General features: G+C 39.2%; 1 long non-coding RNA gene across 1 annotated transcript in view; it reads left to right on the forward strand.

The window, feature by feature from the left end:
* The window catches only part of LOC112457448, a 51,182-nt gene extending 29,792 nt beyond the window's left edge, over positions 1-21,390 (forward strand). Inside the window, exons 3-4 of the long non-coding RNA XR_003041107.1 lie at positions 2,431-2,718; positions 21,239-21,390. This is a non-coding gene — a long non-coding RNA (uncharacterized LOC112457448). The remainder of the gene's footprint in view (positions 1-2,430; positions 2,719-21,238) is intronic.
* The last annotated feature ends 181 nt before the right edge of the window (positions 21,391-21,571 follow it).

Genomic DNA, 21,571 nt, shown 5'->3' on the forward strand with positions numbered 1-21,571 from the left:
TGTGTGCCAAATTTCAACCCGGTATCTAAAAAATTGTAGAAGTAGATGCGTGTACAAAAAATCCGTACACACACACACACACACACACATACATACATACTTCCGGACATTTTTTACTAATACGATTTTTCGACATTTTAGAACATTCTAAACCTATTTCCATCAAAATCTCGAAAAAAAATTTTTTCACCATCACAAAGCTTCCTCTATGAGGAAGCAATATATATTTGAATTTACTTTACTTTCATTTATATAATGATATTATAATTTCATGAGTAATTTTTAAATATTATTTATATTTTATAAATAATATCAGGTAAATAGGAAATACTATTTTTTCACGTATGATACGTGAATATATCATAATTAATTACATGTCTAAAAATCTCAAGATACATTATTTGCGTCGATGTCGATTTATATCGATAACCAAATTTTCAAAGTGGAATTGTCATTCAAAACAGGACCAATAAGTTCCTGTTTTAGAATAGTAACCTCCTAGCACAAACTCGATAAAATCCAAGTCTATATGTGAAGCTCGATGCAGAATATAGAGCGATCTATTAACTTGCACGACCAGACATTTGACATATCCTGGTTAGGAAAAAGTAAACCAGATACCACACTATCTCTGGTCCCTATCCCTTTCTGATAAATGCCTGTACAGATAGGATGGGAAAACCACGAGTTTGTATATCCATAACTGATATCGACACTGATAGTGATACGTGTCAAGATCTGCCAGCTGCAAACTGAATAAAAGCATGTCGCGCACAGCTCAACTGAAGTGCATCCGGTGCATCTATCGGGACGCATCGCGTTGAAACGAGGATTGATATGTAACATAGGTCCGATTTCGTCGGGGCTCACTGAGGCGCGACGTTAAGACGATAATAGAATTTTCATGTAATCCTTAGTAATTCCCTTGCGGTCGCGCAGGAACCCACGACGTGGACTCCCTTGGCGAATGCCCACCTCTCGGGACATATGAACAGGAGAAGTGCTCATTGTTCCCCCTCTCTATCTGTCACGCGACGCTTCTTGTACCCGCTTTTAAATTCCCTCGAGGGTTAATTGCCCGATGTTTTGACGCGCGAGTTATCCGCAAAAGGTTTTTATTTTTTATGGCTGGCCAGTTACTAGCGGCGAGCTCGAAGTGCTCCAACTATTTCGCTGTCCGCCGTTTCGTGAGATTGCACAAACTCGAGAATTTGCATGGACAAAAGCGAGGAAATCAAATTTTTAGAAGTAAGAATTTATCTGTATTATTCTGTTATACATCGATTACAAAACTGAAAGATTTTTTATTATATAGCGTGAGTTTTAGGATTGCTTTTTTCGGATTAAGCACTTATTAGATTTATGATTATTATTATTTCGAGTATAGTAACTTTTAATTTTTTACATTCAAAGTTAATTATATATTTTTTTAAATCTACTTTTATATTGTAGTTAATATAAAATATTTTTGGTAATCCAATTATCAAGATTTTGTGCATATATAATTTAAGTAAAAAAAGTTCTTAATAATTTTGTCTCAGAAATTTAGTTTATTAAAGACAACGACTAGTTGTATACAATTCAAAAACTGTCTTATTTTACCGATATTTAATATTTTTGTTTAAATTGTTTGCTAATTAACCGGAAAATCTATTATTAAAACTACCGCTGGATAATTCTAAAATAGCCTTTATGTACCAACAGTCGTGTATGGTCGATTGCGGTGACATATTTCGCGAATTATTCAGTGGATTATTATTTCGCAACGCGGCATGTAAGCGGATTTATTAATACGTTTAATATGTCTACCAATTCATCAGGTTTGTGATGGTAATATCATCACCATGATACACTGTATCATACCGCGACGTATGTGCTTACAGAAGCGGTCAGTATTTACGCAATGCAATTCTATGTTGTTTTAATTAATGCGTCTCGTCCGCTTTGACGCACTGCGCGGAAGATTGCGCGTCTCTCTTCCTCTCATTCCCTTTCGTTCGATAAATTTATATATGTGTAAGCTATTTTCGGCTGATGTACGGTGATAAATTGGATCAAAACCGGGATTGAACGATGAGGTCCTCTGCACACAGTTTTCATATCATGTCGGTGGAAAAATGCTAATCAGTGTATTAATTCGCTCAACATAATATACTATCGATATAAGGTAATAAATTGTTGCTCTTGATTATTGTTTGGAATTCAAAACTTCCTTTTTAAACAACTAAATTTTATGCAAGCACACTGATTGCATTTCTTTATTAATCTTTTCATTTTAATCGCCGTAATCATTAATTTAAATATCCATTTTGTTATAATTATTACATATTAAAAATAAAATCGAGATTTTTTTCATAAAATAGCTCACAAATTGCTCTCCTCCCTCTCCGCGTTACTTTAATTAATCCTTCCACTATTTTAAATTTCCAGAAGGGAAGTCGCCAAAGCTAATCAAAGGAGCATGATGAAGCGGAGGAAGCGTATGTCAGCCTCTCGCCTGACGCGAGATAATAAACCGAATCGATCCCCCCTGCACGAAAGTCGCAAGAAAACTCTAGCGCGGGGCGGAAACTCGTGATTTCTGACTTCACGTGCTGCTTTCCTCATCGCTCTCACGCGTCCGGCAATCTGTACCTTACGGAGGGTTACCTTCCCGCAGTCATCTTTTCGAAAAACGCACGACTACTCCAATTGCACTCTCACCGTGCGCAACAGAGGGTGAGTACTTGCACGGGCAGGGATGCAAGTGCTCCGGCGAGCAACGACCTTGGTGCGCGGGGCTCGTGCCGCGCGCGCGTTCTTATAATGTTTTTCCAGAATAAATGGGCTTTCCGCTGGGCGCGGCGGTGGCGTCGGTTCCATGGGGTTCCCCGTAACCATGGCAACCCCGTAACGCCATTAAGCGGGCACGGGGTTTCTCTCCCCGGCGCGGAGGGTATCTCCGGCAGGAGCAGGAGACGAGAGAAGGCCGTAACACACCGCCCGCGCGCCGTCACCCTCCCTCGCTCCCGTTCGACTATCCGAACTCGTTCCTCTCCTCGTCCGTTCCTCAAGTTCTGGAAGACCACGGCGCGCGCGGGAGTGAGTGCGGGAGAAGAAGGAAAACCCCATAAAAATAAATAACTCGCGAGTAGTAGCGGTATAAAGGTGATACGCTGCTTTCCCCCCCGGTTTCAGCCTCTCGTCGTCGGCGCGATCCACCAGCCTAAAATACTATACGCCCAACAAGTCGAGTAACACGCTATATTGTATCACACTGTCATTTGCTAAATGTGCGTAAAGCTATTAGGGACGATTAGGGCGATTGCGTCAAAAGAACGATTTTATGGCGCTAAATCTGATGGTTGTCGTAAATTTATTTATGATAGCTATATAATATGTAAAATATTACGGTACATTACTCCAACATTCAATTACTCAAATTCTAACTGTTCAAATATCCATAGAAAAACCTCTTTTAGCTAGCTTAGATCGCATTGGTTTTTATACATGCGTGGATATATTTGTAGATTTTATAAGAGCAATCATTTTTCTTATATTTGAAATTTTGTAGCATATTCAAAATCTATGTGAAGTAGTAATGGTAGTTCAACTTGTTTAGTGAATAGGTACGTTTATATTTAGTTTAGACCAAAATCGACCAGCCGACTCGTTGCCGCGGGGAAACCTCGTTCTCTACGCCACCCCCGCTGGGCTTTAGTAATGTGATAGCGGGTTGTATACGCACAACGGATATATATAAAACGGGAGTAATACGAAGCGAGTATACCCTGACTTCTGCTGTTACGTGGGTGGGTGCCCTTATTAAAACGACCCGGTGACGTGTTGTCGCATGAGCTGCAGTATACGCAAGATCCGTCTGGAAATTTATGATTCGCTGATGCGGCTTATTTGTCCGCGAACTTTTGTGGCACTCGCTTCAATTGACGATCGATGAATCGTATACCGGCAAAACAAACGAAAAATTTCGTTACAGAGCGAACGAAATTTGTGTTATAATAAAGTTTTATTGAATCGTCCTGATTCCAACTCGTATTTACCGTACAGGAAATTTATCATGATAAAATTTTCACACAATGCATTCGGCGTGACAATGGGCCGCGAGTTACATCATGAAAAGATTCCACTATACAATTCACGTGCGTAATTTATTTCATGATAACGAGAAATTCGGAACGTCTAATCATTTAATTTTGGGCAGTTGTGCGCGTTCGATCAGCTCTACGACGAGAGCATTTATTTTCCAAGGAAGGGAAAAAGGGGAAAGGCAAAATGAAAGGAAATCGATAGAACAATTATGAAAGTTTTGCGGCGTGAATCACGGCTTCGGGCCGGACGCGCTGGTTTTTAATCTCGGTTACAGTTTTAAATCGTGCCTGAATAAAACAACAGATTTTTCAGTTTTTCGGCGAAAATTAACCGAGACCCGCAAACATTTTAGAACGGAGAGGACGCGACATGCTTTTAACATTTTATAACGTTTCGCGATGATAATGGAATGGTTCCATTCCGCTTTCGCGCTCGTATTTACATTAATAACGCGAAATTATTCGCCTCGGTGAGGCATTTTAAGGAATTAGCAATTTATTTTGCACTCGCACGTTTTCCGAAATTTACGCGTTTTCATAATTAGTGTTGAGTTAATATTGCATTGCTGCACATTCTTGTGCATTCATATAGTCGTATAATGAACGATTAAGAGAAAGAACAGATCCCAACAAAATTACTAATTTAACCTTTTTTGAATTACAAACGTTATGACACTTTCGCCAACGTTTTTTCTGAAAGTAAATTATCGGATTGTCCAGATAATAAAGGATGTGTAGTTCTTATTCTGAATACTAATTATAAGCAAAACAAGTATTTGCTTCAAATTTCATGCTAGACGCAGTCATATCTGTAATAATAATTTCTATGTATTCCACTAATTGGCATGATTTAAAAGAATTATTATGCAAATTAGCGAAACGTATACATTTCAAATTAATACGCAATAATCCATTGTTGTACGCACATTCTATTTATCCATTTAAATAATCAAAATCTACATAAGACCTCGCTGTTATTAATCCAGTATTTACAAGTTCAATTTAAATACATAAACTTCGTGAAATTTTAAATAGCGCATATCAATATTCACACAATTATATGCACTGCGCGCACCAAATGTGTGCTCTCTAAATTTGTATAATGTCTGCCGTTATTTTCCATGCTTTTACAACTTTATGAAAATTACGTAAAATTTATCACCCGCAATTATTCGTTTCCCCATCGTTCAACGACGACATTTCGACGGACTTTCGCTAATTTCATCCCGTCGCTCGTTCCCAAGTCGAGACAATGTATTCGATGATCGTTAAAGGACAACAAAGGGGAGGCAGGGACCGCGCCGGGGATTCGATAGAACAATTACAAAAGTTTCGTTTACTTGGGCGCCCTATGGAACCGCTCCCCGAGAACACGGTACGATAGTAGTTAAGTAGGTCGATGGTGATAAATTCGATCTGTCCTCCATATACGGAAGCGGAGCCACCGAAATTCCGTTGGTTATCTGGCCGCTGCCGTTGGTTATCCGTCGAATAATCTCGGCGCGCATAAATCGCCTTCGCCCATTCTCGCTTAATGGCTGCATCGTCGTGCAACACCCTAGGAAACAAATTAAGTGCCACGCGTACGTCCGTCTTCTCGTCTTTCCTTCTCCCTTCGTCGCATTCTTCTTCTGCGTCACTCTATGACGCATCCGCGAAAGAAACGAACCGGAACAAGCTCTTAGCGACACGTGAGCCCCTTAGTTCCAAAGTGTTTGAAGTCCAGCTCGGTAATCTTGATTAGTACACTAGGAATGCATTTTAAAAAGCTTCTACACGATCTACTATGCATCCTACTTTATAACTAATTTTCTAGTGTGCGAGATGTTTATTGAAAAATATTCTAAGAATTTTGAATAAATTTTAAGCCAGTTTCTTTTTAGCAAAAATTTTCAGACACACGTTTATGTATTTTAGGTCGAAAATGATAATTTTACTTAATGATCGGGAATAAAACTGACTGATAAAAGTTTCAAAAGTTTTCCAAATCGATGTGCTTTAAAGAAAAATTAATTTCAGCTTTATATTATTTTTTTACAAATCTCACTTTTATTTCCATGTAACATGATTTCTTATAAGTTCCTGTCTAAAATTTTTATTTTACGAAAAGATCGGTACAAATTGGTTTACGCTTAATCGGTTCATGCGCGCAATTTGCGCTATTTCTGTCGAGCTACGACGTTGTCACGACAGGATTCTGAACGGCAAATCGATACTCGCCGTTTGCTATTTAAAGTTTCCTCTCGGCGAGAATCTTCGGCGGCGACACGCTCTTTGGAAAAAATCTGAGCACGTTAAGCACGTAAAACGACGATCCTCGGCAGCGGAAGCCATATTTTATAGTTAGTAAATTCTATGGTAATGACGTCGCTGTACTGAGCACGAGGGCTTGAAATTTATTCATACTAAGTAGATAACAGGATTTTCACGGTACCGTACTGGTAAGAAGATAGTGACGTCGTGGAACTTCGGTAGGCCCGCTAGTGAATTGCCACTCAATATTGCCCTGTTAATAAGTATTATAGAATCTTGACAAGTCTGATTTCTCATGTTGTCGTAAATTACGCGGTTCGAGATAATGGTACATTATAAATTCATATGGAACAAGCTATTTTGATGAACGTTTTCGAGTTTTCAAAATCAGGTGACATTATAAATGTAGTTCTGGTTTTATTGATTTCTATAACTGAATGTACAACTTTCATTATTTAAATGTTTTGAAATTTTTATAAAGAATATCTGGAATTTGAGAACAAATTTTATTGGATTTTGATATAATTCTTCTTTGATGGATAGAATGGTTTATCTATAAGTTTGTAAAATTTTTGCGATAATATTATTTACCATAATTCGATACGCAAATTATTATTTTCATAAAACAATTTCCAGAGATTAAGGTATATCTTTCGAGCTCACGAAGAGAGAACGCAATCTTCCGGCTAACTTTGTCGTTGCACGGAAAATGTAGTTCAGGAAACAGCCGATATCTCCCCCCCGTTGCTTAACGGATTTTCTTCGAAGTGAAGACACTTATCCCGCGATACTTCCTACCTCGATATACGACTTCGATCGAGGCTATAAGTTTTCTTTAGTTGCAGGTGTACTCGAACGTTGCCCGCATCCGTGGCTGTAATTTGTAAAATAAATGTACGAGCTTGAGTTTCCTCCCTTCCTAAACCAGGGCCTTGTGCTTTCGAGCTTTTCGACTTTCACGCGCGATTTAGATCCGATTCGATTTAATGCTCCCTCAAAGTATAAGTGCTCGCGCAGAGAAGAATGGCGCAACTAGAGGTAGGCGCAAAGCTGAAGTGGAAGAAATTAACTAAAATGAATTTTTACTATAACTTATTCAGTTATAATTCAAGCTTTTATTCACGAAAAGCATGTTAATCAGCGCGATTGTGGACGCCGTGTTATTAGAATAATCGCTACTTTTAATTAGTTCGCTCTCTGCACACTTGCAATTCGCAGGACATTCGACATTTTTGGTATCATACTTCTTTTATCGTAATAATAGGTAAAAGAGATAGGAACCAAAAGAGCTGACAGTCCACTTTTATGCCGCTGGCGCGAATAGCTAAGTGTTAACTTCGCCATTCGAATTCAGTGATTCGCGAAACTTCGCGAGGCTAATCGCACGAATGCAATTTTGCTGCTCTCTTGATATCGGAGCTTTCCGGTTCTTTCGAGGTGAATCCGTGGGGAAGACGAGCTGGAAACTTCGTTGTGATCGTACGGCGAACCGCGGGCGGTCTTATCTTATCCGTGCGTTTCGTAGCGCGCATCTTCCACAAAAGGCAAACATCACGAGGTAGCACCTGTGTAGTTTCGTAACCGCCTGATGCCGCGAGGCAAACACCTCCACCGAAACAGTTTTACGACTTAATTGCACCAGAGACGAACTTATGTGTCTAATAACGCTACTAATACTTGCGCGGCACGATTTATTATCAGCAGAGATTGCGTTGCTCGATAATGTCTCTGCGTCTGCATGGTCCGAGTTTCAATATCAAGGGAATTGCTCGTTAAACTATTGGTTTATCGATCTGCTAATTATTAGATTTCAGCTGTGTCTATTCTAAAGAAGAATATACTGCGCATATTTTTTTTTAAGAACGTCGAATGTTAGTGATAAAGTAGAAGTAACGAATGTTATAAATATACTGGACGTCGCATTACTGATAAAAGTTTGCACGCAACAGAGTATAAGAGTATTATTCTTTAGTTAGCATAATAATTAGTGTCGTTATAATCTAATTGCTTAATGATTTTGTACTACGCTATCGCGCTTGTTAATCAACTCCTGTATTATTATTAGTCGCGCTTGTTAATCAACTTCTGTATTATCATTATTAGTCAAGTCTTATTGATCCGTATACGCGTGACGTACGCGTCACTATACGCAATACGCAGCTCTATAGCTTATGAAATTTGATTTCTCGATATCATGTCTGAATTATCAGAACTAGCTTGTCAGCATATTTCGTAATTAAGAACGACGTTTGAAGGAAGCATCCCTTGATCGAGCGAGACCTTTTAAACGGGTCGTTGTCGTCGTAAATGTCTGCCCGAGGCAAACACCTGTTTGATCGACGAGAACAAGGCGTCGCGACGCTGAGGTAAACGAGAGCTTTCGATCAGGCCCTCCTTGCTCGATAAGGTGTACAAAGTTAGCCCAGGCTCAGCTGGCTTAGCGTTCCATTAGCGGGCTCGAACCCGGCGATCCGCGTACGTTAAACCTCGGATTAGATGCTCAAACCCGCTGTCTCTTCCTTCCTCTATCTCCTGTCTGTTCCGCGTACCTCCCGATACGTATATAGGCACGTAGGTGTATCGATAACACGTGCACGTGTCTCAGATGTCTCGGTTACAAGGCTACGAGTATCGCTTTTAAAGTGCATCAGTTTGCTCGATACGCCGAGAGAGTCGTCGAGGATCTTCTTCTTTCATGGCGGTCGTAAAACATCTCTTTATCGCGATACTTTCCTGTATACTTGAATAGAATCGGGAATAACTTCATATATGTATTAAGACCTACTGTCCTAGATGCTTTAAAATATCGATCAGAGTCGCGTGAAATTTAATCGTGTTTGCTTCAAAATTTTACTATAATATAAAATGTCCCATTATATATATATATCCTCATTCTTTCAGAAAGGAACAATAAAAATTTCATTTTTCAATGAAGGTATGAAATATTACTTTAATATACGTGATAAACACAGAATCATCACGATGAAAAATCGATGAATTGTCCATTTTTCTCTTTATAGTTATTTTAAGTACGCTTTAACTGTCAGTATAAATTTTTCGTGCTTACAGTTTTTTGTTGTAATTTAACCGATCAATGTCAGTTCAACTTAATGTCAATTTAAATAAAACCTGGATAACAACTTATCAGCATTATTCATGAAAGCACGTAGGGACACAGAGAGAAAGCCAACTTTTTTTTTAATCCGATTCAAGTACCACAAAAGAGAGAACTTTTATTTATTCATTCCATCATCAAATTAGGGACAGAGTAATAGCCGGAACCCGCCGAAGGATACGGAACTTTCCTTTGGCATCCGAAGCCTAACAAGGTCTCTCGCATACCGGGCGGTTGATTAAAACGGCATTAGTTTGACTGTCGTAGGGACCGATCGATTCTAGATATAGGCAGGCCAATCACCTAATTAAGCCTCTACCAGACCACCCCTTCCTTCCGCACTTTCTACGGGGCGATCTAATTATTGTTTCACGAGCGCTTCTCGCGGAGGACAATTCTTAGGGTTGTCGCTTTTGTGCTTTATCTCCTTTACTGAAACAACTGCGAGATTACAGGAAGCTTCGGCTCAGCCAGAGAAAACCCGAGTTTACATTTGGGTATCTTAAGATCCGCTTTGTTGAAAAACATTAATAAATAAAATTAATGTTTTACATTAAATATATAAATTGATACGCATACTTGATGAAACTTTAATTATAAATTAATTGCATTTTTATGGGGAAAAAGAGATTAAGAATACACAATGTCTTAAAATCTTTGATTTTAATTCTATAATGACAGATTAGCGATTTTACAGAAAATTTTTAAAAAGAGTTTTTTATTTTTTAATATTTAATATTAATTAACAATTTCATATTTAATATTAAAAATTATCATACCTTGTGGAAAAAATTTCATAAAAATATTCCATTGAGCAGTAATGACGAGCATATATTATATGAAAATTTTTGGGAACATATCTGGGAAAGTGTGTGTACATCAAAGAAAAACATGCGGTAAGCTTTGGGAGTGATTAATGAAGTGCCGTCGACAAGGTGTCGATCCTTTTTCGCACGATGTAACGTCCCTCAGGACAGATATTACCCTCACAAAAACCGAGTACATGGTACTTTTTTCATCACGACTTGCGTTTTATCCCTAATTGCGCGATTAATCAATAGTGACATGGGCGTCTCCAACTATATCAAGATATTTTTAATTTAATTTAATTAATATGCATTATTATACATTTTGCTTATTTTACATATTTTTAAATGCGGGAAAGTAGTGACTTTTGCTAACTAAAAAAAGTTGTGTTAGAAGATGCGTTAACGTTTACTTATAAAATATTCATAGTGTTAAGCGTATTCCGATAAATGCATGTTACTATGATTTCGTGCACGAAATCTTCCCTCTCTCGATAAAGACCATTAGGAAACAGATCCGTCGATGTTTGCGAATGCTGCATATCGGGTTAAAGCTCATGCCGGCGGCAGCCATGCGATAGGATGTGCCCGGAATAATGCAATCACCGTCAGTAGGAATTCCGAATATCGGCACCGCGACGTGCGTTCTGTTTGACGAAATTCAAGACATTCCAGGGCAACAATGCTATCCGTTGTTTCTGATACCTCCTATTTCGGGGCGATGCCGAGTAACAAACCGTGGCGACATGGTACGGTCAAGAAATTAATTGGATCTCTGAAAACGGTACAAAGCAAAACTTGGTGGGGAGGAGGGGAATACTTCGGACGAAAGTGAAAGGAAAGTTTAACATATTTCAAGCAACTAACTCACACTGTGTTCACTGTAACTTTTTTTTTATATATTGAACGTAACTCTATATCATACATAAACGTTATTTATTGAATATACTGCCTTCTAATATTATTGTGAAAGTATAACTTTCTCAAACTTTGGCGCTATACTTGCTTCAAAACTTTTGAAGTGATCAGTAAAAATTTCTAAGCTCACGATTTAGCAATTTTTCACGGAAGGGCAAGTTTAAATCGCTACCGCCAGCGTATACTGACGGTTAACTTTTTCGTACGTTTTGTGACTCGACGTAATATATGGTGTATATACATATATACCGAGTAGAATTTTCTTACTTCGTCCGAAACTTGATACCTGTACTCCTCTCTCCTCTCACTCCTGTTTTGCGAAGATTTAACGACTGATTTAATCCCGCTTGTAACTTAATTTCGCGTTGCTAAAATCGACGTACCGCAATCAGCGTATACATTGGCTCGCCCATTAAAATTTATAATGTTTAAAACCGTGCCTGTGCACCACTTTGAAAATGATCATGTGTTACACACGAATTTTAGATAAGGCAGGAAACGAATACTGTCCGCGATCTAAACATCGCACCTATAAAGTGGGTAAATGTCAGTGCCTATAAATGCGTATAAAATTAACGAGGAAATGAAGCGCGAGCGGTCGAGTTACTCTTCGTTACGATGGCGCCGCGCTGCACCAGCGGTTTTGTGAGTGATTTTATGGCTGCGTCCCGGCGTGCTTTACGGCTTGATCCCTGATCCTGAAACATGCCAAATTACAGCACCATCTCGGTTTCTCTCTCTTACCCTCTCTCTCTTTCTCTCTTATTCTCTTTCTCTCTCTGTCTCTTTCTTTCTTTCTCGCTAGCCGCCGCGAGAGCACTACGGGAAAGAGAGGAAGATTGAGAGGCTCTATCGATCTTGCGTTTCCTTTGGACGCGGACCAATAAAAGCCGCGAGAGGTTTGAAGCGTGTCCTGCGACACATGCTCGACGCTACAACTGGGATTTTCAAGGTTTCTGTCGGATACTAAGCAGCTTTATAAATCCAGTTGGGATGAAAAATTATTCAGACACGACTGTCGGTCACTTGCGAAGTAGGTACCATACCTACAGAAAAGCCAGCAAAAAGGTAGGGTTCTTTCAGTTTTTCATATCTTTTTTTCATTGCAAGCCAGGAAAAATTCCAAAAATAGAAAATTTTATGCCGACAATATTGTTACCGGTCAGTGCATTTTGAATTACGGTCCTCAAAGTAATAATCTGCGATATCTAAATTTTGTCATGTACTTCAAAATCAATTGCAATGTTTAATCTGCATTCTGTTCGCGCTCGCGACAGGGTTTCATTTTTTTTTAACGGTGCGGAATATGAGAATTATATTTTGATCCGCATATTTCGTGTGTCACGGTTTCGAAAATAATATCTCTGCAGTAAAAAGCGGAGTCACGAGATCGATCGTTCTGTGCATTTTTCAGCTGGAATTTGGAAAATGCAGCAGTAGAGGCAAATCGATACGTGTCCCCAAATGAAGGGGGTGGGTATCGCGAAACGAGTCGGCAGAGGCGAATTAGGGTAGCGCGACGTGAATTGATTCTGAATGAAGCGGGACATGTCTCGTGTAATCCGACGACAGGTTACTTAGCGAGCGGCTACGTAGACGGATATGTAGGCGCAACAATTTAATTACTGGCGGATATATGCCATGCCAGACACGTTTCTCATAACGGTCCCCCAGCAACCGGCTGATTACCGCGCGCGCTAACTTTGCGTCTCGGAGACGTCGGCACTTCGAACGGAAGTCTCGCGCCGTAGACGAAACGTCGTCGCTTTACGTACGTCGCGCCGTGAAGCCTAATTCTGCACCTAAGTTTGTTATATTTTCCATGATTTATACGGTTACTGCGTAAGGTAAATGCGTGTTCTCAAAGCGATAAAACTTCTAAACTCGAATTACCGTGCAAACTGCGGCTTATCCGTGTAAATGTCTATTTATTATTTATTAACGTATAATAATTAGCGATATGTAACATGCAGAATGTCCTTGGTTTATCGCATTTCCTATCGTCATACAAATCTTTGAGCAATTTAAAATGAATTTTTCCTCGATAAAATTTGCTTGGACATTCTACTTTTAATATTTTTTATCATATTTTAATTCTTAAAAGTAATACATTGAACTACTACCTTGAGATTTTTGTTTATGTGAAGGTGACTAAATTTTTAACTGAGTTAGACGAGTTAACTCGTCATTTAAACAGACCAGTGGATAAGACAAAGTTAACTCTTCAGATTTGTAAGCACACACATAGAAGGCAATTTTATAGTCAATGAATACCTCAGTTAACAAGTTAAAGACTCAAAAATAAAAATAAAAATTCTTATAAAATTTTTTATGTCTAATTACGCTTCATAATCGTAATGGTTTTAATATTTCGGAGAGAAAGAAGAGCTATGTAGCGTATAAAACAAGTATAAAGATAAGGTTGTTTAAAGAGAAATTACTTACGCGCGATTACATCAGTAAAAATTCTAAGAAGAGAAGTAAGAAGTACTTATATAAATGTCAGAGTTGCAAAAAGAACTAGAAAGTTACCGTCAAATATAACATCACTTTTCTCATTTTTCCCCGGAATACATTAGTTTACCTCTTTCGCAACGAGACGTATCTTATTACTTTTACATCCACTGCGCTTCTGACTTTCTCGAATATCCAGCTCGCGTTACGTTTGGAACATAGTTAGTAGTTAGCACATCGAACATCCCCCGGATACGATTTCCTCACGTACTTCAGCATGGCATTTGCATTTTTTAAAGAGGCCACCTGCTCGCGCCATGCATCTAGTCCACCGGAGTTAGAAACGGCTCTCCGAGGATTCAGTGACGAGATCGAGAAAGTTTGATCGAAATTCGTGGTTGAAACGATAAATTCGCGTATAGATAAAAATTGCAAGTGTGAGATCAATGTATAAATTGCAAAAGTAACGTTAACATATTTTACACTTCAACTATCTGAAACAGATAATACCGTTCTTTATGTGGGAAAAATAATATCCGTTTTCATTTTTAGGAAAGTCCATTTTAAATCCTATTAAAAAATATGCTATTAAATTGAAATTAACAAAATTAAAGTTTAATTAAAATTTCCTTTCCTCTTTTTAAATACATCAGTTATAATAATTATTATAAAAAAAGACAAGTTAAGGAAAATTAATCTTCCTTTCCTTAGATTCGTAAACGAGTTACTCAACGAAGACGAGGTTTTAAATTAAATTAGTTCGCAAGAAGATTCATTTGACTATGAATACGAACGTGAGTTTAACTTTAAAGTACAGTAGAACATTTCGGGAATATTAAATGAGATCTCTAGTAAAATATCTAAAAACTGGAAGGCCGAAGGTGGAACGTCATCTTACGCGAACGAGAGAAGATCTTATGCGGCTTTTATTCCGGGACGCCCCGTGACGGCGATGTGGCACTCACGCCTAACCGAAGGAGACGAGAATGTGTCCCGATACGGGATAAAAGAAGCTTTCGTTGGGTACGACGCGGTATTGATCCCTTTCACGATGGGACCGTCGTCGTCTCGCGGAAAATTCCTGAAGGAAAACACTGGCAAGCGGCGATCGTAAGAAGCTGATCGTTAAGCTTCTTTTTCCCCGTCAATATTCGCGCGAAAGTACTTATCGATCTCACGTCAACAATAAGTCGTTACTTATAGACAATATTTCTTCGACAATTTTAATGGCATCTTCGTGTCAATTTAAAGTTTATATTTCTTTTCTTTAATGAACAACCCGCTTTCAAGCTTTAAATCATTGAAAATGTAGGATTATATATATTTTCGCAAACATATTCTTTATTTTCTCAAATTTCTTTAATACACTTATATACTATTACAAAGACTGTTGGACATAAATATATATATTGTTACAAATCGTTACGTTGTAAATCGTAGCAAATAATATCATGCAAACGATTGCAATAATCAATTTCACTTTCCATTGATTAATATCGTTTGTATCAAAATCCTGGATGGCGGTTACACGCCGCGCACTCTTCAATGCGAATCTGCGTCAAAGGAGAAAAAAATCCGGCCACCCCGCGGGAGGAAAATTCAATGTTCGATAACCGGATACATGCGAGCGCCGGCTTAAAATCTAATTTTCAAACGCAGGCTGGACCCTTCTGGGTAAAATTCAATCGGCCCATCTCGCTCATAACGCTCATCGAGCAACGCTCGTTATACGAGTATATGTACAGATGCTGTGCTTTCTCGATACGAATGTAGTGTCCGTGACGCACGGCATAGCATGTATTTAAATATACAAATGAATAATAAAAACGAAAATTTTTGTTAATAACTTTTTGAATTTTACGTTAAATTTATAAAAATTGTTGTACAATCCATAGTACCTATGTAAGATTGATAAAATAGACTGATGTGAGATGTGGAACAAATAAACATAATTTTTTGTAAGCTCTAAACACATGCCTTGCACATAGTTTACTTTTACGCATAGGATAGGTTTTGAGACAACTTGCAAAACAGCAAAACGAGTTCTGTATATCATGGGCTTAAGCTCGTTCTATCGAAAGAGGAGAGAGAAGGGACGAGCCTCCGTACGACCCTCTCGATATGTCAGATTAAGAAAAATCCGGGAGTGTGCGACATCCTGCGTGATCTGCATCGGGTACCCTAGCGTAATCAATGGAATCACGTGTTTTCTATCATCGCGATCGCGCAACATTGAAGTTGATAATCTCGTTAACGAAAAGCCACTCTTTCGAAAACTCTCCTGAAATTGTACGAAGGAAAACATGCGACGGTAACAAGTCGATATGAAATTCCCGTTGCATCTCGTGTATAATTTGCGGAGCTTTTACTTTCGGTTTGTATTTCCTTGCATTTCAGCATCTTGTTTCGCAGCGTCGCTTTGGCGTTTTTTCATAAAGCAAACTGCGCATTTTCAAGGGAATCGTTTGGGATGTGAAATTACATTTTCAAAGGAATTGGTTGCGCGAAATTACAGGGACATCCTTAGGACACCCCATATTTACTTAATTTTTCGTGTCTACGTGATCTGGATTACAAAAAAATTTAGTTAAAAAATCTGTTTGATCTAACGATGAATTAACCCGAATCAATAGAATGCAAGATATAGCATAAAATTTGCACTTTTGATGTCTTTATAAGTTTTTGAGATATTAATATCAGATTTAATAACTAAATTTTTTATATAATACAAAAATAACTTATTTAAAAATTGATCGCCATCGGTTATAAATTCGACAAGCTTATATTATTAAAATAAAAGTGCATGTACAAGATGAATGCAATCTGTAACTTTACAAGATGAAAATTCACAGTTATGCATGGTGAGAGCTGCGCTTTAACAAAATCTCGGTTTTTGTGTATCTCCACAAACTCAATTTACCCAGTTTTACACGCGACTTTTATTCGCGAAATTTCTACCACCGGTGTCTCTGGCTTGTTACACGCGCATTCTTCCACTGGTTGTGAGTAACTTCCTCTACACTATGATCATGAAGCAAAAATTATTCCAATATAACGCTTTATATATATCCTTCATCTTCTACTCATTCAAACAGTTCAAACTGTCGACAGTCTTCATCTCAATTTGTAATTTCTAGAACACGTGGATGCTTTTTTATCTATTCATGTGTCTTTGTTACCTGTTCTTTTTATACTTTCGCCCACTCTGTCCTTTTTTGCCGATATCGACCTTCCACAATTGGTTTCATTTTTCTTTTCTTTATTACTCTTTTCTCTACTATGGGTTCCTCCATCTCCGTTCCTCTCCTACGCCGATATCTCACGCGCATTTGTTAAAGGAGCTATAAATTAAGTGAGTATTTCTATCATTTCCATTTCAAGCGATCCTAACGCGAGTCAGGAGACCACTGTGCACGGCGCACGGAGACACACATTTTTTCACTTATTCTTAGTGCTTCCTCCGCACGCCGTACCGAGAGGCCAGCGGAGTTAGTTTTGTGACGGGCGGTGCCACACCGCGACGAGTAGTCATCGCTGCGGGTGACAACGTCCGCAAAGCGAAAATGACTCCTGCGACGCCTTATATACCCACGGGTCTATTTCTATCTCTTTCCCTCTACGTCCCCCCCCTCTCTCGCCCCACTGATGCGCGCTCTGTCAAAAAAAAAGAACTATGAAATGGAACTATGATATTCCTATGATCCCAGTTTTGGACAAGTCGAGCTAGGAAATCGTTGTGCGTGACACATCGAGAATGCGCTTTGGCGGCTTGGCGCGGTCCTCCTGTGGACCGGGGAGTTGGCTAGGGAGAAGAGCTGCTTACCAGCCGCGACCTCCTATACAGTAAAGAAAGAGGAAACTCTCCCGATACATATACAGAGGAGATCAGAGGGAAGCTCGGCTGGTCCGTAATCTGTATCACATCTTTCTCCTTTACACAACCATCGTTCCCTTGCTCTCTTCGTCTTCCCAAAATCGATTTCGGTCGGTGCGGGGCCGCGCCCAGTGAGCTCGACACGGCGAGAGTTCGACTTCGAGCGAGAGGGTAGGAAAGGAGGTTGCGAGGGAGAGAATGACGGGATAAAAGGGGCGGCAGGAGGCGAAGGACGAGAGAGAAATAGAGGGCGAGAGAGGGAGGGAGAGTTAGCCTCATTTAACCGAGGAGGCTCCTGCCACGTTGTGCGTGCGATACTCCCGCCCTTCGTCTTCTTGTCCTTTTCGTGCGGTTTTGCCACCCCTCCAATGCCGCAAACCGCTCCAAGTTTCACCTTCGAGCTCCTTGGGGATGCTATAGGCTGCTATAGTCTAGGAACGCTTAAGATCCGGACTCGACCGAAAGTTGGACGGCGAAAATCGTTTCGCGTTCTTCCACGTTCGTTTTCTGACGGTCGGCAGATTTAGGAAATTCCCGAAAGCAGTAGGATGAAAACGAGTGACGTGCAACGTTCCGCAAAATAATACGCGCTATTATACTTCGATAGCGCAGCCTTTATTTTAAAATCAACTCTCTTCCTTTTTTTCGTGATGAAATTTCCAATCGAGATAAAGAACGAAATTTATTTTAAAACGAGATGTCATTAAATTGAAAGTCGTAAAATATGGAAAAACCGATACAATCAAACGTTCTTTGAAAAAGAACTATATTTTTCAAATTTAAAATTTAGCCCTAGAATTGGATAGGTCACACACAAAAATAGTAATTTCTTTTTTCTTCCCGCCGCAAGACGCGCAGCTATATATCCACGGGATGGAAGAAGAATATACGAACGTTCGTATATTCTTGTGCGATGCGCTTGCATGGCACACGCACACGTTGGCGTGCACGTGCGAAAACCAAGCGCGTCGTCATTTCACCTAGCAACTTTACCCCACGTACGTGTCCGCATTCAGCATGTCCTTGCACACGTAACGGGGTACTTCTGCCACCGTCGCCGACCGCGCTTCCGCGCGTATGCACGTTCCGGCGCACATGACTACCCCGTATAGTCGCATTTTCTCGAGCCAATGGCTGTGAAATCGAGCGTTTTCCTCGCTTCTTTCTCTTTCGTCGCGCGCGTCTCCTCTTCCGCGGAATTGCGGACGCACTCGAACTACTACGTCTCCCCAAGCCGCTTGTGGAATTCGGTTCGGTTCCTCAGGCATGCCAATCGACACAGCATGGAACTCGAGCGAGGAACATCAATTCTGACCGCGTCGCTATAAACTGCATTTCGTCTTGCATTTGCAGCTGACCTCCTTTTTCTGCCGTGAAAGAAAGATTGGATTTTTTTTTACTAAGTAAATGACATTTAAGATCGAAGAATAGAGATTGAGAGAGAATGTTCTTTTTGTCACACTGGCTAGACAATCCTTGAAGGATCGCCAAGTACCTATCTATCAATAGAATATTAATGCCGTATCTTTTGTTAGATCGACTTGGACGGCTTTTTGTTGCCTGTTGAACTTTAGTTTTCGGCATTTTCGACTGCTTTCTACAAAAACTTAATTGAAACAGTTCTAATCGAACCAACATAAATCTTAAACTTTCGTCTTCGTCAAGGACAATTAATTTAGAAAACGATTAATCATTTGGAGACTTTTATAAAAGGACATATGTGTGTGGTTAATTATGTACATAATTTTAATTCCCGAAAAAATTTTATGTCAAATTATGTTAATTTAATAATAATTCGATGAATTATAAATATGTCGAGACATAAAATAATTTCTTTTCTTTGAGTATCAATTTAATTTGTAGAATTTTTATGATATAGTATTAAATAGCAAAACGGCGTGCCATAAGGACAGAAATAATTTAATTCCAGCATTATTGTAATAAAAACAATGAGTTTTTGAACGCCGAATGTTTGCCGTAACTTTCTTTGTGTGAAATTACTAGTGCAATGTAACTTTATTCTACGATATATATCCTTTGACTTCTTGAGGATGCTAATCAATAATCAGAACTCGCCGAGAATTGTCGTTAACTCGCGCAAATAACTCCAACGAGTACAAAATCTCGTTGACCCGGTTTGCTTAACTACGTGCTTGAAAAAAAAGAGAGAGAGAGAGAGAAGAAAAACCCCGCCGAACTCAGAGTCGTTGCTCTTAATCTTCCTTCGAGTAACCCGGATGATTTCTATACCCGGAAAATACCGCGGGATCTTTTTTACGGCCAGCATAACTTCGCGGCTAAAGTTTAATTAAGTAATGCACTTCCGGCATTGCACTCGCGGTGTCGGTGCTGCCGTGCTGCGCGACGCCGAGTTTCCCCGGAATTTTTCTTTGCGAGAAGACTAAGTGCCACCCATCGGCCATAACTTGTCGACAAAGAAACCTCCCCAGACCCGGTTCTTTTCAATGACAACTCGGAGAGAAGCTTGAAAAATGCGGAAATTTATCCAACAGAACGCCGCGCTTGAAAATCCGTAGCCATGACTTCCACGGCTTCCCTTGGTTTATCTTTCAGGAAATTGAGCCTTCCTCTCCTCGCACAATTATGCCATTTTTTTTAAACTCGAAGAATATTCGGCGACGTTCTATGCGCATGTAATACGGATGCATAACTTGCATTTTACTTGCGTTTTATGTTTTGTGCGCTTGCCAACATAACATAAAAGTTGAGACGAAGAAAATTGAAAATTTTTCAAACGTCTCGTAAACTCGCAGCATCCCGCGGAACACTTGAATTTATTGAGTTAAAGACACAAAGAAAATGGCTTAGATTTATCATGAGCTCTTTATAACACTGCAGATATTCAAGAGCAATTAATAATAGCGGTTGCTGTTATACAGCGGTTATTGGGTTCTACAAATAAAATCCCAATAAATAATTATAAATAAATAATTTATAAGTAGTTTATAAATAATTATATAGTAAAGATATAGAAGCTCTTGAATTATTTTAATTATTGAGAATATTTAAATAGATTAAAGACTAGAAGTTTAAATTAGAAGAAGATTAATGTCTTAGAAGTTCAAATCGGTCAACTCAACGACGAAGATTAAATTAATTTCAACTGAATGTTTCAATACAATTTCAACAGAAATTTAATCTAAGTTTTAGTTGCCGAGAAACTTAACGTTGAAAAGTTACGGCAAATAATTACCCGATCGCTGGCAGGAAATTTATTTTGGTGCATCTAAAGCATGCCGTATACGAGGAAGAGACAATTTGATTCCTCGCGTTGTTTTCGACTGAAATCTGGCGCGCGCGAACCCGAGAAATAGGAGCATCGGGAAACTGAGAGTACGGTCCTCTCGCTATATAGCCGCGGAGTTATATTTTCAGGCTTGCGGCAGATCTCTCGCCGATTTCGCAATATACAGCCGGGGAGTTTTCCCCCCGGTGAGATATAGCACCCCGTGAAATTGCTCGCGAGCGGCTCGATGACGTATTGCGCAACGACGAACACACCGGGTATAAGCGAGAGTTCTGCAATACGACCCAGCCGGTTGCGAAAGCACTACGGTATGCGAATTTGACAACATAGAGGAAAACTACTTGCTCCCTGATCCCCCGCTTGCTCCGGTATTTAATCGGCGCTTTTCAGAATTGTACTAAAGTCAGCATTTAGTTTCTAAAAAAAACCTAAAAAATAATATTCTCTTTTTTTTTGTTATAGGTACTGCAGAGAATATTTCGCTAATCGGCCCGCTGTTTTTTAACGACAGAGTTTTCGACGGATTTTTCTCACGGAAAATTAATTCTTCAAAAACAGGCAAGATCCATGTTTCTTTACCTTTGTAAGCGATTCTTCAGAAATCGCTAATTAATTTAAAAGGAAAATTAATTATTTGATTACATAGATTAAAGGATATTCTTTGAAAAATGATATTATATTTGAGTATACATATAAAGAACTTCAAGGCCTCGAAAATTATCGCAGCTGTTTTAAATGAAACTAATTTCATTAAGAGCACGCGCCACGCGAGCGAAACCTAGTGAACGAATCTTA

Source organism: Temnothorax curvispinosus, unplaced genomic scaffold (assembly GCF_003070985.1).
Source record: "Temnothorax curvispinosus isolate PA1 unplaced genomic scaffold, ASM307098v1 QBEX01007779.1, whole genome shotgun sequence".
Classification (NCBI taxonomy): Eukaryota; Metazoa; Arthropoda; class Insecta; order Hymenoptera; family Formicidae; genus Temnothorax; species Temnothorax curvispinosus.